Source organism: Oryctolagus cuniculus, chromosome 15 (genome assembly GCF_051225735.1).
Source record: "Oryctolagus cuniculus isolate XC-2025 breed Fujian yellow rabbit chromosome 15, ASM5122573v1, whole genome shotgun sequence".
NCBI lineage: Eukaryota > Metazoa > Chordata > Mammalia > Lagomorpha > Leporidae > Oryctolagus > Oryctolagus cuniculus.
Genome location: NC_142881.1, coordinates 19,420,503 through 19,433,636, shown reverse-complemented (window position 1 = coordinate 19,433,636; position 13,134 = coordinate 19,420,503). Strand labels below are relative to the sequence as shown.

General features: G+C 50.7%; 1 protein-coding gene and 1 long non-coding RNA gene across 6 annotated transcripts in view; both read left to right on the top strand.

Annotated features, from left to right (window-relative positions):
* RBM20 (RNA binding motif protein 20) overlaps positions 1 to 13,134 on the top strand; it is a 218,731-nt gene that overhangs the window by 102,492 nt on the left and 103,105 nt on the right. The window lies entirely within an intron of this gene.
* On the top strand, positions 8,851 to 9,800 carry LOC149121923 (uncharacterized). 2 transcript variants are annotated; one of them, XR_016221561.1, is made up of 2 exons: positions 8,851 to 8,969; positions 9,326 to 9,800. It is a non-coding gene; the product is annotated as an uncharacterized LOC149121923 (long non-coding RNA). The 2 variants fall into 2 exon arrangements; XR_016221560.1 differs by having other exon boundaries at positions 8,871 to 9,130.

Genomic DNA, 13,134 nt, shown 5'->3' with positions numbered 1-13,134 from the left:
CGGCCAGCGTGCTGTGGCTAGCACACCATGCTGGTCTGAAGCCAGGAGCCAGGTGCTTCTCCTGGTCTCCCATGCAGGTGCAGGGCCCAAGCACTTGGGCCATCCTCCACTGCACTCCCTGGCCACAGCAGAGAGCTGGCCTGGAAGAGGGGCAACTGGGACAGAATCCGGCGCCCCGACCGGGACTAGAACCCAGGGTGCCGGTGCCGCAGGTGTAGGATTAGCCTATTGAGCCACGGCACTGGCCCCCACTAATTATTTTTAAAAGTTTTATGGCAGAGCTCTCTGCTGTGGCCCGGAAGTGCAGTGGAGGGTGGCCCAAGTACTTGGGCCCTGCACCCGCATGGGAGACCAGGAGAAGCACCTGGCTCCTGGCTTCAGATCAGCGCGGTGCACTGGCCGCAGCAGCCATTGGAGGGTGAACCAACGGCAAAGGAAGACATTTCTCTCTGTCTCTCTCTCTCACTGTCCACTCTGCCTGTCAAAAAAAAAAAAATGTTTTATGGCAGAGGCTGGTGTTGTGGTATAGTGGGTTAGGCTGCCTGCAATGCTGGCATCCCATATGGGTGCCAGTTCATTTCCTGGCAGCTCCACATCCAATCTAGCTCCCTGCTAATGGCCTAGGAAAGCAGCAGAAGATGGCTTAAGTACTTGGGCCCTTGTACCCATGTGGGAGACCTAGGTGGAGTTCCAGGCTTCTGGCTTCAGCCTAGCTCAGCCTTGGCCATTGCACCATTTGGGGAGTGAACCAGTAGATGGAAGATCTCTCGATCTCTCTCTCCTCTCTCTTCCCTTGTCTCTGTAACTGCCTTTCAAATATAAAAGTAAATATTTATTTTAAAAAAGAGTTATAAAAAATGGTAAATTTCACGATATATGTATTTTATCAAAAATGAAAACAACATCTTCTGAGCTAAATAAAGGCTTTCACAGACACCTCGCTTGATGCTCTCCAGGGTCTAAATGGCTCCCTCTTTTACAGGTCATTCAGCTGAGATATGGGGAGATTAAGCAGCTTGCCAAAGGCTGGGAGAACAGTAGTGAAACCAAGCTACTTTTTTTTTTGACAGGCAGAGTGGACAGTGAGAGAGAGAGACAGAGAGAAAGGTCTTCCTTTTGCTGTTGGTTCACCCTCCAATGGCCGCCGCGGCCGGCGCACCGCGCTGATCCGATGGCAGGAGTCAGGAGCCAGGTGCTTTTCCTGGTCTCCCATGGGGTGCAGGGCCCAAGCACCTGGGCCATCCTCCACTGCACTCCCTGGCCACAGCAGAGGGCTGGCCTGGAAGAGGGGCAACCGGGACAGAATCCGGCGCCCCGACCGGGACTAGAACCCGGTGTGCCGGTGCCGCTAGGCAGAGGATTAGCCTAGTGAGCCGCGGCGCCGGCCGAAACCAAGCTACTTTTAAACTCTGCTCAGCTTCCCTCCAAAGCTTGTCCTCCTTCCTGCTCCTCACAGCCACATGGCCCAGAGTCCACAGCCAGCCGCAATGCTTACTTTGTCTTTTGGTTGATTTTTGTTGGTGTTTTCTGCTGGGAGAGAGCAGTTCCCCCTCACCTGAGAGATTCGTCAGAGAGCCCTCGCTGGGCTCCAGGGCCCCTTTCTTTAGAAGGAAATGGGGCAGTCATTATTAGCATGGGAGGGTGTGTGCACATTTCCTTGGGCCTGCCAGCTGGGGGCTGTTGTGTCACCCCTCTGAGTCTCAGATGCCTCTCTGCAAAGAGGAAATGCAAGTGACATACAGGAGCACCAAAGGATGCGCACCTGTCGTCACTGCCGAGCACGGTGCTGGGCACGTAGTGGTTGGCAGGACGGCAGTGGTTAGTTACAGGGCCCTTAACAGTGGCATTCCAGACCCTCAGGATCTCCAGGTGGGGCTGGGAGGCCAAAGTTTGCGCAGCACCCAGCTGATTCAGCTTGTCATTGGGATGATGGGAAGCACCACTGCCAATCCGATGAGAGACAAAGGTGACTGAACACTGAAAGTGAGAGAACTCAGGGGAAGGTCATTGCTGTCCAGCCCTGGCTCTCAGCATGTGGTCTTGAACCAGGGAAGCACTGGCCGGGAACCTGAGAGGAATGCAGGTCTCAGACCTGATTCTGGACTTGCAGAAGTGAAACCCCGAGGGTGGATGCTGGTGATGTTGAGTTTGAACCAGCCCTTGTGGGTATTCTGGTACCTGCTGCTGTTTGTGGATGGTGCCTAGATTTTTAAGAAGCCAATTCTTATTTCATTCAATTAAGTTTAGATGGGGCCAGCGCTGTGGCACAGTGAGCAAAAGCCACAACCCACAGTGCTAACATCCCATATGTGCACCCATTCCAGTCCTGGCTGCTCCACTTCCAATCCAACTCTCTGCTTATGTGCCTGGGAAAGTAGCAGAAGATGGCACAAATGCTTGGGCCTCTGCACCCATGTGGAAGACCTGGAAGGAGCCCCTGGCTCCTAGCTTTGGCCTGGCCCAGTCCCATATATGGCAGCCATTTTGGGAGTGAACCAGCACGTGGAAGATCTCTCTCTGTCTCTCCTCTCTCTCTGTAACTCTGATTCTCAAATAAATATTCACGAAAAAGTTCATGTGTCTACAAAGCTATAGCCGGAGATACCTAAAGAGATGCACACCTGTGCTAAGAGGAGAAAAAGAACTCCAGTGACATGGGGGCACAATTACATTTCCTTTTTTTCTTTTTGAATAAACTGTTTAATTGTGTAATTGGTTTACTTTTAACATCTTTTTTTTCTTAAAGATTTATTTATTTATTTATTTGAAAGGCAGAGTTACAGAGAGGCAGAGGCAGAGAGAAAGGTCTTCCTTCCTCCGTTGGTTCACTCCCCAGATGACTGCAATGGCTGGAGTTGCGCTGACCTGAACCCAGAAGTCAGGAGCTTCTTCCAGGTCTACCATGTGGGTTCAGAGGCCCAAGGACCTGGGCCATCTTCTACTGCTTTCCCAGGCCATAGCAGAGGGCTGGATCATAAGTGGAGCAGCTGGGACTTGAACCGGCGCCCATATGTGATGCTGGCACTGCAGGTGGTGGTTTTACCCACTATACCACAGCGTCGGACCCACAGTTACATTTCTAGTGAGGGTACTGAGTCCACCCTGTTCCTTTGCTTATCTTGTGGTGAGACAGTGGCCGGGGTGTGGACCCGAGAAGCTGTTGGCCAGGGCAGTTGAAGGGATGGCTTTGGCTTCACCATTTCCTGTGTGCTAGACAGAGCCGTGGTGAGTTCTTTCTGCCTCACAGGAGCCCCAGTGCTTCCTGCGCCATGGTGCTACATGCTCACCCGCCTGCTGCAATTGTTGTTTTTGTCAGTGCCGTGAGCAGCTGTTTGCATCCAAGCCCTCTGCCGTCCCTCCCTGTTTCCCCTGGGCAAGCCCAAAGTGGGAGTGCAAAGCGTCCTGAAATAGAGCCCCATTTTTTAAGTGTCTCCCACTCAGTTTAGCAAAACATCTCCATCTAGTGGCCGCTGCGTGCACCTGAGCCTGGCTTCTACCAGGCTATTCCTGTTAAGGAATAGATCTCGTGATGCTACCCAAAGAAGGTGAAGACCTCCTGCGCATGATCAGCAGGAAAGGGGCAACAAAAGCACAAGATATTACGAGACTGTGTCTTGGTTTCTGCTTCTCCCTGCTCTTCGACGCCATCCTCATCACCTCTCTGAGCTTTTTCTTGAATCTCTTAGGCTACCTGTTCTTATTTTCTTCCTCTTTTCTCAACATTCTTACCTCCCAAATCTCTGGGTAGAGGTTTTCTCTACTCAGATTTTCACGTCCACTTCTCAGGGCTGAATATTTCTTTCTTCCTTTCTTTTGCACCTTCTCCCTCTATCTCAGAAATCTGTCTCTTCTCCTCTCATGCCCTTGGACATATTCCCAGACTCCTCTGGGGCCTGGAGCTGGTGGGATGATGAACAGCCCTGGGCAGTTCTGTTTTGGCTGAGGCCTGGGAGGCGTACCCCTGAGTCGAGGTGGGCAGTGGGGGCCGATCTAAGCCATCTATGGAATTGCAGTTGATCCCAGAAACTAAAGCCTTGAATGTCCTTCAAATTCCAGCTCATCCCAGATGACGGTGGCAGTTGATGATGTGACAAACTTTCTCTTTTCTAAACTTATTCCTTGAAACTGTAAAAATAACAATAACAGCTACTATTTCTCAAGGGCCCTTTATATTTTAGCTAGATCGGTGGTTCTCAGACTTTAGCGGCAGATTCCTTGGAGGGCTATTCAAATGCAGAGAGCTGGGGTTTGGGGTTTAGGCCTGCCTTAGAAGCTCCGGATTCAGGGACCACCCTCTGAGGGCCTCCTGTCCTAGGTCCTCAAGGGATTACATAACTTGATCCCTACAACAACCTTGGAAATTAGCAGTTATCCCATTTTACAGATGAGGAAACAACGACTGTGAGAGAGAACAGCTGGCTTCAGATCACAGATAGTAAGAGGCTGAGCTAGATTTGAGCCCACAGCCCTGTAGCTGCTGTCCATCATCAAGCCACAATGTCTCCTGGACCCCGTGGGGCTACATAGGGATTGTCTTTATAAGCTTGTCTTAGAGTGTGAGGCTCAGAGGAGTTCTTAGCCTGGTGTTATTATTTAGGCTTCACTGCTGGCTGAGATCTTGACTCAAAGCCCATTACTCTCTCCTCCTTCTCACACAGCTTCATGCTGCATATTCCAAATGTTTGTTGAGATTCTCCCTTGAGAAGGGCTCATGTCCTCTCTGTTGTGATGGCCTTGGACCATTCTTTCCTGGCAGAGCTAGAGTTGCAGGAAGAAAGCTCATTCTACTCTGAGGGTGAGGACAGGGCAATGGGAATGTGAGAGAGAGATGTGCGGATGGTTTGGAATGATCTCTCCAAAGCGCGACTCATCCTCTGCGTCCATTGCCTAGCCTTTCTGGCCCACGCCAGCCCTGTGGTAAATCCCATGCCTGTCGTCCCCCTTCTTTGCTCCTCCCCTGCTGTGCTGCACTCCCCAGGGACTGGGCCCTACAGGCTGCCTTTGCCAGGCTCCTGCTGGGTTTGACCAGTGCCAGGTACCAGCAGGGGATTGGAGGGAGAGGAAGAAGATGCCAGGGTCTTTCTGTCCCTGTCCATCACTGTCGCGGGGTCTCTGGCAGTGGCTGAGCATCTGCCAGGACTCTGCTCTCATTCCTGTCCCTGCTATTTTTGTGTTTGCCTTCTCGCCTGTGTGACAGATTTCTTGGATTGAATTCCCTTTGTTCTAAGGACATTTGGAGTGATTTATCTTTTCTTGATTGGGTGGGGACTAACATAGGTCCTTGCCCTTCTTCCTCAGAGGGGGTAGTCACTTCTGTTTGAATCTGACACTTACTACTTTATTGTTAGGATGCACTTGCACACGTGTCTTTTCCAATAGCCATGACCTTCTCAAGGGTAGGCATCCTATTTAATTCAGTGTGAAGTACTTAGCACCTATTCCAGTAGCTGTTACTTTCAACAGGCTTAGGTAGTGTTTGATGAATGAATGAATGATAGGTAACATGTGGTGGGGTAAAAATACATGGGAAAATCAGAGTATGCAGCATTCAGAATTTGTGTAACAGTAGAATTGCCATGTGGAGCTGCCAGTGCATGCTCTGCACTGCACCCTCTCCCAATCTAAAATAGTAATACTGACAATAACAGTCTTTTTTTTTAAAAAAAGATTTATTTATTTTACTTAAAAGTCAGAGTTACACAGAGAGAGAGGGGGAGGGAGGGAGGGAGGGAGGGAGAGAGAGAGAGAGAGAGAGAGAGACAGACAGAGGTCTTCCATCTGCTGGTTCACTCCCCAGATGATGGCCATAATGGTCAGAGCTGCGCCGATCTGAAGCCAGGAGCCAGGAGCTTCTTCCAGGTCTCTCACACAGGTGCAGGGGCCCAAGGACTTGGGCCATCTTCTACTGCTTTCCCAGGCCATAGCAGAGAGCTGGATTGGAAGTGGAGCAGCCGGGTCTCAAACTGGTGGCCATATGGGATGTCAGCACTGTAGGAGGCTGCTTCACCCACTATGTCACAGCACTGGCCCCTGAAAATAACACTTTTTTGCCCCTGGGCTTTAGATGCCGCATTTCTTTAGCAGACACCTGACAATAACAGTCTTTAAAAAACTGTTAATTGGGGCCAGCGCTGTGGTATACTAGGTTAAGCTTTCATCTGTAGCACCAGCATCCCTTATGGGTGCCAGTTTGAGTCCTAATGGCTCTACTTCCAATCCAGCTCCCTGCTAATGGCCTGCGAAAGCAGCGGAGGATGGTCCAAGTGCTTGGGCCCCTACACCCATATGGGAAATCTGGAAGAAGCTCCTGGCTCCTGGTTTCAGATTGGTCCAACTCTGGCCATTGCAGCCACTTGGGGGAGTGAACCAGCTGATGGAAGACCTTTCTTTCTGTCTCTCTCTCTCTCTCTCTCTCTCTCTCTCTCTCCTGCCTCTCAAATAAATAAAAATCTTTTAAAAATATAGGCAGAGTCATAGACCGAGAAGGAGCCCATATGGGATGCTGGTGTTGCAGGTGGTGACTTCACCAGGTATGCCATAGCCAGGCCATCGTATCAAGAGTCTTAAAGTTGCATTCCAGGGTATAGACTTCTTAAATATGACTTTGAGAGTGTGTATCAGTTATTTACTGCTATATTCTATGCCACCTGGGAACTTGGTGGCTTCGAACAGTTTGCTATTTCTCTTGATTTCTGTGGGTTAAGACTTGAGTTGCCTTCAGCAGGTGCTGCCTGGGCTCACTCACTGCTGCATTGGGTGGCAGTTCAGGGGGACCTGCTGGCCCCATTCACGTGTCTGGGGCCCCTGAAGAAATGGCTGAGACAGCTGGGCCTCTCCCCGTCTCGTTCCCTGTGCAGTGTCACCCTGCAGGAGGCAGCCTGGGCTTGTTGACAAGGGACAGAGGCGGAGCTCTGAGGCCTCCTGAGACAAGGCTTGGAATTCGCACAGCACCCGTTGCTGCCTGGGCATTCTGTTTCAAAGCAAGTCCAGAGGCCAGCCTGATCACAGCATGGGAAAGTAGACTCACCTCTCAACGGGAGGGGCTTCAAAGAATTTGCAGCTGAATTTAATCTCCCGTGGAGGGGCTGTTCTCTTTTCAAAGCAGTCTTTATTGCAAAGTGCTGCACCTTAAGCAGAGCCTGCTGGAGTGGGTGTAAAAGGTGACTCAGGGCCGCAAAGGCAGAGCGGCTTAGTTCATGTTTTAGTTCACGGTCTGACCACCAGATGGTGGCATTGCTCAGTGGAGCTGGCGCATTTCAAGGCTAGCACCAAGTTCCACTTGGAGAGGCCCATGAAGACGTGGGAATCCTGTGGCTCTGGGTGTGGGCCTGGAGTAAGGACTGCTGTGTGCTCCGACTGCCCCTCCGGAAAAGGAAACACCAACCCTTTCTCCCTCGTTCTTGTAGAACTCTTGTGAGAACACAGATCTGTGAGACCTCGTTACCTGCGGGATGGGAGATTGGATGGAGCAGGATGCTGCAAATATCCCCTCGCCGTGGGCAGAGGACTGTTTGTAATGCAGCAACATAGGCATGTTCTGAACTGCCTGTCAAAATGGCATCGTATTGATTTTATTGCAGCAGTGGTAGTATTTCTACACCAGTGCTTGCTTTACTTTGACATCTGCAGTCTGTACACTTAAAATAATGGTGCATGTGAAACCCAGTCGTTTGACAAAAGTCCTTAGCCTGGTGCATTGCTTTATCCAAGGAGGACCCCCTTTATCCACGGAGGACACGTTCCAAGACCCCCAGTGGGTGCCTGACCGTGCATAGTGCTGAACCCTGTGTACACGATGCTTTTTCCTGTATATTCGTATCTATGGATAAAGCTTAATTTATAAATTAGGCACGGTAAGAGATTAATAATGATAACCAATAATAAAATAGAACAAGTATAATGCTCTATAAAAATTATAAAATTTATGGATTGTTGACTTTTGGAACTTTCCATTTAATATTTTGAGACCGTGGTTGACCACAGTAACTGAAACCATGGAAAGAAAAACCACAGAAGAGGGGTGTATAAGATGCTACCATGGGGGGAAACTGGGTGACAAGGACATGAACCTCTCTCTAGTATCTTTGCGACTTCTCATGAGTCTAATTATTTCAGGATAGAAAGTTTAAGAAAATCCTATCTGAAAATAATCTCCACCTGGTTGCATGTTGCTGGTACTGACATTATCATCTGAAAGAGGAGAGTTGAGTGCTGATTTTGAAAACCCTTGTTTGAGCTGTTCTCGAAGAGAAAGGGCACTTCCACGGGGCCACCCACCTGCAGGGTCAGCTGACCAGCTGCGCAGGGGCCTGGAGCCCAGGCCCAGGGGTGCATTCCTGCTTCCCACTTCCTGACCTCCTGGACTCGAAGACTGACTGTACCTCCTGTAGGTCCAGAGCCAGTCACTGCTCCTCTAAGGCAATTTTATTCCCATTTTGTGCATAGGAAACTCACTTAGGCGGGGCTGGCAAAGGCCACAGCTAAGGAGTAGATCCCAGGTACTGGACTTGGTTTGTATCTAGATTTCCCTTGCTAATTCCTAAGTAGACGAAAATGAGTGAGAAAAAGAAAACTCTTTTTAAGTTTTAAAGTAAAAGCTCATTTTAAACCTTAGATGAATCCAGTCTTAAGCTCTAGCCTCACCTGCTTTTATTTACTGGCTTGATCTAGTAAAATGCAACCTGCAGCCCCTTTTGATGTCCACACAGTGTGTGTTTGAGGTAGAGGAGCGAAACTTTCTCTAAGTGGAGAGAGTGGAGGTAAACTTTGTTTTCCTCTGTGTGAGAACAATGGGCAGCAATGGTTCAGTCATTCTGTGGCAAAAAGGCATTTCCTGAGATTGAATCATGGCAAAAGGGGACTGACTGTTATGATTTTGCTGGCCAGAAGAACGTGAGAACGTTTCAGCTAAAATGCAAGTGAACACTGGGAAAAACACAGAAGCAGTTTGGTTTCCACTGCAAGGTCAGGTGCGTGAACCCTGAGGGAAGGTTCCAGGCAGGCCCTGCCCTTAAAGAGTGAATGGAGCCCTGGACTGTGGCCAGCGTTACCAGCACTGGAAGACAGAGGGAGGGGGCAGAGTTACATTTGTTAAAATGCACTGCAAAGGAGCCGTGGGCAAGCTGGACAGGTGGGTGCTGACCACTGCTGTCACACAGATTCTAATCTGGGGCGTGTATCTCTGGGGCAGGTTGCCACTGGCCAGGGGCTTCTGCATCATGAGGGACTTCCTTACTGTGTTTTTGTTGTTTGTTTTTTTGGCCAGGGGCTTCTGCATCATGAAGGACTTCCTTACTGTGTTTTTGTTGTTTGTTTTTTATACCAGGGGCTTCCTCATTGTCAGGGGCTCAGGTGACTGCCACAAAGAGCTCACCATGTACTGAGCTGTGGAGCTAACACCGGCACCTGCATGGCAGCCAGAAAAGGATTCAGGGTGATATCGGCCGGCTTATTAATAATTTTTAATATTGGGGGCCAGTGCTGTGGCACAGCAGGTTAAAGCCCAGGCCTGAAGCGCCAGCATCCCATATGGGCACCAGTTCTAGTCCTGGCTGCTCCTCTTCCAATCCAGCTCTCTACTATGGCCTGGGATAGCAGCAGAGGATGGCCCAAGTTCTTGGGCCCCTGCACCCGCATGGGAGACCTGGAAGAAACTCTTGCCTCCTGGCTTCGAATCGGTGCAGCTCCAGCTGTTGCAGCCATCTGGGGGAGTGAACCAGTGGATGGAAGACCTCTCTCCTTGTCTCTACTTTTTGCTGTAACTCTCTTTCAAATAAATAAAATAAATCTTTAAGAAATAATTTTTAATATTAATAATCTTGTGGGTCTATACCAAGCAGAGAGCAGGCCAGGAGCGACATGGAGCAAGCATATGGTTGAGCAGCCACCGGTAGCTTAGCGGGGGCAGCAAAGCAAAGGCAGAGAGCAGGCCATGAGCCTCGTGGAGGAAGCATGTAGGCAGGAAAGCAGAGAGCCAGCTGCCGGAAGGCCACTTCGGGGGCAGCAAGGGCAGGGCCTATAGTGCTCCAGGTCTTTATTTACTCCCAAAGGGGGAGTGGTTATGTAGTTTGACTGGCAGGTGGGTATACTGGTGGGGTCAGGTAGGGGTGTGAGATCACACTGGGGGCATGGTCTTCCAGCTCACCAATCTAATTGATTTTATCCTATCTGCCTGCCTACATCAAGGGCAGCCACGCTTTCATGCTGGGGTGTGTTATGTGGGTGTTTCTGGAAACGAGAGCTACTGAGGCTGGGGTCCCTGAGAGGAGGTGGCAGGGGAACATGGGGGACTTGGCTGGATGTGGAGATGCAGGAGCAGGAGTAGTCTGTTGACTCTTGAAATTACAGAGAAAAATTAGGCTCTGAAAAGTACACACTTCCTAGCTCTGCATCCCTATCTTTTCAGCCTTAGTGGGGTGTGTGTGTGTGTGTGTGTGCGTGTAGTAAAACACACATAAAATAAAATTCACCGTTTTGAGCATCCCTACTGTCATCACATTCATAATGTTGTACTGCTGTCACCACTGTCTGGTTCTAGAACCTTTTTATCTGTGCCGAGGAGAGCCTGTACCTTTCTACCTTTGTGTCTCTGCCCCTGCCTCTTTGGAGAGATCATAGAAACGGAATCACACAGCAGCTGGCCTTGGTGTCTAGCCGCTCCATTATGCACCATGTTCTCAGGTTGATCTGTGCTGTTCAGCCTCCAGTTGGCGTTCTGCACCACCCCACGTAAAGGTGCTGTGGGGTGTGACGAGAAGACTCAAACGTGGCCCGAGCCCTCAAGGAAGCTCCTGCGCCGGGGAGGAGAGGCAGGCCTCCAGCTCTTTCTGAGCAGGGGCAGTGCAGGAGGCATGCAGGAAGGAGGGGCCAGCTGACCCAAGCTGGGGTTGGACAGGTACAGAGAGTGTCTCTGGTCAGTGGTGGCTGCAGCTACAGAGGCGAAAGGTCTGGAGGGGACATGAAGGGAAGATCAACCCAGCTCAGAGCCGAATGCCTTTCTGAGACATCTGGGCTTATTTGGGGCAAGTGACAGCTACAGAAGGTTTGCAGCCACGGAGTGATGTTTTCCACTTTAACTGTTTAGGGAGACAACTCTCGTGGCTTTGAGCAGGGGGTACTGAAGGGGAGGACAGAGGGTGGGAGCTGCTGTAGTCACCCTGGCCAGCGTGCTGACAAGCACATTGGCAATGGGAAGGGAGAGGAGGGGAACTGTGTCCCTGCTTAGGTGTAGGGAGGCAGAGGGAGGAGAGGAGGGTGGCCCAGGGGGACCGATGAGAGACCCTCAAGGCCTGGCTCTCTGGCTTTTCTGCTCTGGCCTGTATTGGGCTGGCTGTGTCCTGACACAGGTTGCTAAGTGATGAAAGGAGTTTTAATGATACTGCTAGGGAAGCTTTATGTGGTTTTCTGGCCGAGGCCGGCTCATGGTTAATCCTGGCTTCTCAGCTTGCCTGGGTCCTGCAAGGTACACCCAGGGGTCGTCCCTCACTAGTCTAAAAGCACCTTTCTTTCAGGGGCCCTGGGACTTTTCAGGGACAACCCACACTGTCACTCATATCTGGCCCATGCTGGAATAGTTCTTGGGGCTCTAGTAGCTGTTCCCATTTTTCAGATGAGGCACTTAGAAGTTGAAAGGTGGCTATGATGAGATGGCAAGTGAGTGGCGGGGCTGAGACTTGAACCCAGGTCTTCTGTCCTCAAGAGGAGTGTGCTCTTCTCTGTGCCTCATGCCCCGGCCCCCATGTGACCTTGGTACTCTACTGCCGAGGGTAAAATCGGTTGTTCTGATTTTACTCCTGGGTCCCTCCCTCTCAGCTGTTTGTGTGGACAAGACTAAGGATAGCTCAGGGTGGAGGGACCCCAAATCAGGGCCCCTGTCTGTCTCCTCCCCTTCTGTGTGCATGAGAGCAGGGTTTCGGCCCCTGGCACAGGGAGCAGGGCCACTAGGGAAGGAAACATGCCTGCAGCCTGGCTTTCTCTCTCCCTCCCACCAGGCGTTTTCTCATCACTACCAAGTGGCATTCCTGGTGGTTTTGTGTGCACAACCTTGATTGGGGGGGTTGTCTGGCTGTACTCCTGGGAATTTGTGTTCTCTCTGAGCAGCGGGAGGCCTGTGGCCTTGCTCCTGTTGGGCTGCACATGTAGCACAGAGGAATAGGACCTGGTGGATCTGAAAAAATCAATGACCCTCTCAGGGGCCAGTGACTACAGATCAGCCTCGTTCAGATGGGGTGAACAAGGATGGAGCAGGTGCAGCAGCCATCAAAACCCCAGTGCCCAAGAGAATTCACTGCTTAGAAACCAGAATGTCTTCGTGAAACCTGGAGCTTCATTAGATGAGTTACCATCTCCATCAAGTGTGTGCACAGGCATATGTGCACACACACACCTGCCTACACGCACAACAGAAGCATGTGTGTGCATACACACTTAAAGAGCACTCACCTTAAAACCATCTGGCGGCCGGCGCCACGGCTCACTAGGCTAATCCTCCGCCTGCAGTGCCGGCACTCCTCGTTCTAGTCCTGGTTGGGGCACCAGATTCTGTCCTGGTTGCTCCTCTTCCAGTCCAGCTCTCTGCTGTGGCCCGGGAAGGCAGTGGAGGATGGCCCAAGTGCTTGGGCCCTGCACCTGCAGGGGAGACCAGGAGGAATCACCTGGCTCCTGGCTTCGGATCAGCACAGTGCGCTGGCCATAGTGGCCATTTAGGGGGTGAACCAGCGGAAGGAAGACCTTTCTTTCTGTCTCTCTCTCTCACTGTCTAACTCTGCCTGTCAAAAAAAAAAAAAAAATCTGGCAAGTCACTTGGGATGCCTGCATCTCATATCAGCATGCCTGGGATCAAGTCCTGCCTCTGCTTCCAATCCAGCTTCCTGTTAATGCACCTGTGAGGCAGCAGATGATGGCCCAAATATTTGGATCCCTGTCACTCATTCCTGGCTTTGGCCTGGCCCAGCCCTGACTGTTGTAGGTGTTTGGAGAGTGAACCAGCAGATGGAAGCTCTCTCTCTCTCTTTCTTTCTCTATGCCTTTCAAGTAAATAAATAAACTTAAAAATCTGACTAAATGTTGCCCCAGCATCTACAACATTTACTCGAGCTAGAGAAACAGGAAATGTCAATAAAATAAATAAACTCT